Below are 4,499 nucleotides of genomic sequence, written 5' to 3'. Positions count from 1 at the left end.
AGCCCAACGCCATAGCCACTGAGCAACCACGGCGGGTGTATATCATTGGTTTCATTCAGCTGTGGCTAACCAATCTTTTTTAAATAACCATGGTTCAAGTTACGTGAAACACCCTGTTTGTTGTGACTATTGCAGTCGCCCGCGCTGGAATAAACACAAGAGGTCACCTCGGCAGCTCTGGGCAACCGCCGCCCAACATGGACGATCATTGCCCGACGCTTTCTCACAATTTTAATGATATGGCAGTTGCAACTTGAAAATGATGCCAGCTAGGTTTATAGATATATCGGTGGAAGGCTTTTTTGTTACATTGAGTTCTTTGCAAGCTTTCGTTGCTGAGCAGAGTTCTCTGTTTCATATAGAGTACGCTTCAGTACCCGCTCCATATGGTGCACCGTTTGGAATGGCCAGGTATCACGACGCATTGCTATACATACTTACCTGGTGCCGGGTTTCCGATGATCATTCAGGTCGGCGCCCCGTGCCGAGGCCTCGCCATTGCACTGCGGTTGGCTGAAGCACGCCACTACCCCAAACCGGGGCAGATGGGGCATGTAATTTTTGGTAGTGGGGCTCGGCGTACGCGCCAGCCCCTTCCATGCTCGAACATAAAATGAGATCTACTCGGAAGTAGGATTAGCTTGTGAGTACATTCCGTTACCCTGTCATGGAAGTTATTGCGGCTTTATCGGCCACGTAGCGAATTATTCTGTGGCCCAATTACGCAAACAGCGGCCCCTGCTGAGGATGACGCAATGTGCTGCAAGTATTGAATGACCTGTTGAGAAACAGCGTAATTGGTGAACTGCCTAATTGGTAATTTGGTGAAATGACTCGTAGTCACGTAAGGTTCATGGCTACTCACTTTGCGTGAATATCTGCGATGACACTGGAGATAATTGTCGATGTCGGTGATTGCAATGTGGATGTGTCGGTTCCGAAAAGGGAGCGGTTTACGCTTTCCGTGTTGCAGACATATCCCTTGCGATGTCACACCGATCAGGCCCAACCGACCACCCGGCGGCATACGTGCATCGATTTGACATTATCAAAGAATGTGATTGCAGTTGCGAGTGAAATCATGACCACCGATCAAGACAATAAATGAGTGTGCGTACCTTTCGTCACGATGACCACCCATCAACACAATAAATGAGTTCGTACCTTTGTTTCAAATTATGTGTCACCTCCGTGTAGTGTGCTAAACAGCTTTACTGGTCAACCACCTTCACAGACTGGAATGCCTCATGATCTTTATACCCGCCGTGGTTGCTCAGTGGTTATGGTGTTTGGCTGCTGAGCACGAGGTCGCGGGATCGAATCCCGGCCACGGCGGCCGCATTTTGATGGGGGCGAAATGCGAAAACACCCGTGTGCTTAGATTTAGGTGCACGTTAAAGAACCCCAGGTGGTCAAAATTTCCGGAGTCCTCCACTACGGCGTGCCTCATAATCAGAAAGTGGTTTTGGCACGTAAAACCCCAAATATTATTATTATTATGATCTTTATGATTTGAAGCTCAAAAATTACTGCGGCACCAATGAATCTTGTCGCAAACTTTGGGAACGCATGTCTCGAAATTGGTGACATACTCAGAATTCGTTCCGAATGGCTGGACTTTGCAACTCACCGGCAACAATTGGTGCATTGCAATATGTGCCGTAATGTAGCTAGCTTTAAATTTAATTTCCAGAACTTTGTAAGCAGTTCGATACGTGTTCTCGCAATATATTGAGGCAAATAATTTGAGACCGAAATCAGCGCACCGACTGGCAGTAAACCTGTGTCGCCAGCGCCTTCGCAGGGGAAGGGGCAGTATGGGAACTCTGGCATGATGCAGCCTAAACAGCTTCGCTGGTAATCTGTTCCATATAAATACTGCGGCCCCCGAATTTTTTTCTTTCCCACGCTCGCCCGGCGACACTGCTGCCGCGGATGCGCTGACGTGTTTCATTGCCCGCAGCGCTCCGCGTTCGCTCTTTCGTTCTTCGCTGTGCTCGTTTGCTCGGTTACGCCGAGGGACAACGCCGACGGTCTCCGCAAGAGCGGACAAGCTGCGCTCTATTGGATTGTAAAACTTTATTTGTCCAACAGATGTAGGGAAGGCTTTAAGCCTTCCCACCTAGACGACGGCCAGGAGTCCTTGGACCCTAGCGGCGGTTTCGGCCAGTCGGACGGTCTTCAGGATGTCACGATGACTTTCGACCGTAATGCGATTAAGGCATTCAAACAACCTTGCGAAACGCAGTACTGCTGAAGACACCTGTATTTTAAGACATGCAGTGGTCATTCACAGACTTCGACTGCTTCGCCTGCAAGCGACATATGTTGTCTGTGAGATCGGTCCACATTGCTATCACACTTTCTAGCCATGGTAGGCCATGACCATGACGGTATGAAGGCTACTATCACGACGAGGGAATGACGAGGAAGGAATGACGTGTATGGTAAAGGCGAAGTCGGTATGACGACGATGGCATGTAGAAAATGCAATGACAATTCCATATTTCGCGGGCTTTCGTTAAACGCCGAAAATAATTCACGCGGCATGTACTTTAGGACACACACACACAAAAATGGATCGGTCGTTTCTGAGTCCCCTCTACAACGTAAAGAAACGCACTTGGCCCTAAAGTGAATACTTAAAATTCCGCATATTTGACCTTAGTTAACTAATTTACCGGAATCTAAATATGCCACAGTGCCACATGACGGCAAAGCTTGGTTCAAGTTATGTGAAACACCCTGTTGATTGTCATTATTGTAGTCGCACGCGCTGGAATAATCACAAGAGGTCACCTCGGCAGCTTTGGGCAACTGCCGCTCGACATGGACGATCATTACGAGATGCTTCCTCACAATTTTAATAATATGGCAGTGGCAATTCGACAATAGTGCCAGCCAGGTTTATAATTGTATGGGTGGAAGGCTTCTGTATTGCAGTTAGTTGTTTTGCAAGCTTTAGTTGCTGAGCAAAGATTTCGGTTTCATGTAGAGTACTCCAGACTGCCCGCTCCATATGGTGCACCTTTCAGAATGGCTTCTTATGCCGACGCACTTCTCCGCATACTTACCTGGTGCCGGGTTTCCGATGATCACTCAGGTCGGAGCCCCGTGCCGAGGCCTCGCCATTGCACTGCGGTTGGCTGAAGCACGCCACTACCCCAAACCGGGGCAGATGGGGCATGCAATTTTTGGTAGTGGGGCTCGGCGTACGCGCCAGCCCCTTCCATGCACAAATACAAAGTGAGATCCGTAGAAGTGTTATGGTTTAGCTTGTTCGTCCATTCCTTCACTCTGGCATCTCAGATTATTTGATAATTTGCAGGTTTTGCATTTGTGACGCAGTGTACTGTAAGTATTAAACGACCTATTTATTACACGCCGTGGTTGCTCAGTGGCTATGGTGTTGGGCTGTTGAGCACGAGGTCGAGGGATGGAATCCCGGCCACGGCAGCCGCATTTCAATAGCGGCGAAAACCCCGTGGTGCTTAGATATAGGTGCACGTTAAAGAACCCCAGGTGGTCGAAATTGCCGGAGTCCTCCACTACGGCGTGCCTCATAATCAGAAAGTGGTTTTGGCACGTAAAACCCAATACTTCTTTTTAAGCGACCTATTGCGGTTGCCTGATTGTCTGATCGGGGGAAGTTAATGTGATCGTAATTCATCTGAATTAGGGTTAAGTAAAGTAACATGATTTAATCATTAGCAGTATTAATCTTGATCCGGCATATGTTATGTAATCGTAAGAATATTAATTTTCCTTAGGTGATTCTAACTAGCCTTAGTTAATCATGGTTGACATTAATCAGATAATTGTTAATCAAAATTTGGCTTAATGAATCCTAAGTTGCTTAGTCTGGATTCGGCTTAATAATTTGACCCGAATTACTCTTGGTTAGACTAAATAATTTAAACTAAATTTATTTTAATTAACCTCACCCTACTTATTTGCCCACAATTAATCATAATTACGCTCAAGTAATTTCATCGTAATTAATTTCCACTAAGCTTCTTTGCCATTCTGAGTCTTAAGGAGTCTTATCTAGGCTTAACTAAATTCATCGTAATTAATGTTATGTCTTTTTTAACCTTAATTAATCTTATTACCCTTTCAGTGCTCACTACAACAGTCATAAGCATAGATCTCAGTGGTCGTACATAGTCGTAAGGCATTCTGCCGCGAGATCGGGTTATAGGCTGTAGCACCATCGCCGCGTAAGTGTGGATGGACGGTCGGTGGCGCCCATTGAAGTGTACACGGCGGCGCTTCGTTGTGGAGGATTTGTGTCGATTGTTTGAAAACGAAATGCACTTACTTCAGTGAAGGAATAATATTGTCACGATTCACAAGCAGCAGAAACTGATAAAACAGGGCAGGACACTTTAATTGCAGGCAAACTGAAAAACGATCACGCAGGGACCTCGTCTTCTATTGCGCAATGCGGGAGATCTTCGTCTTTTTCTACGTGCCGCATATGGGATGTGGCATTGGCC

General features: G+C 46.7%; 2 non-coding genes across 2 annotated transcripts; both read left to right on the top strand.

Annotated features, from left to right (window-relative positions):
• Window positions 1-433: 433 nt before the first annotated feature.
• LOC126526521 (U1 spliceosomal RNA) lies at window positions 434-596 on the top strand. The gene has a single exon (XR_007598590.2). It is a non-coding gene; the product is annotated as a U1 spliceosomal RNA (small nuclear RNA).
• Window positions 597-3,066: 2,470 nt separating this feature from the next.
• Window positions 3,067-3,229, top strand: LOC126526224 (U1 spliceosomal RNA). Its single transcript, XR_007598484.2, has one exon. It is a non-coding gene; the product is annotated as a U1 spliceosomal RNA (small nuclear RNA).
• Window positions 3,230-4,499: the final 1,270 nt, after the last annotated feature.

The sequence above is a fragment of the Dermacentor andersoni genome, chromosome 8, assembly GCF_023375885.2.
Source record: "Dermacentor andersoni chromosome 8, qqDerAnde1_hic_scaffold, whole genome shotgun sequence".
Classification (NCBI taxonomy): Eukaryota; Metazoa; Arthropoda; class Arachnida; order Ixodida; family Ixodidae; genus Dermacentor; species Dermacentor andersoni.
This window is presented reverse-complemented; position numbering and strand designations above follow the sequence as displayed.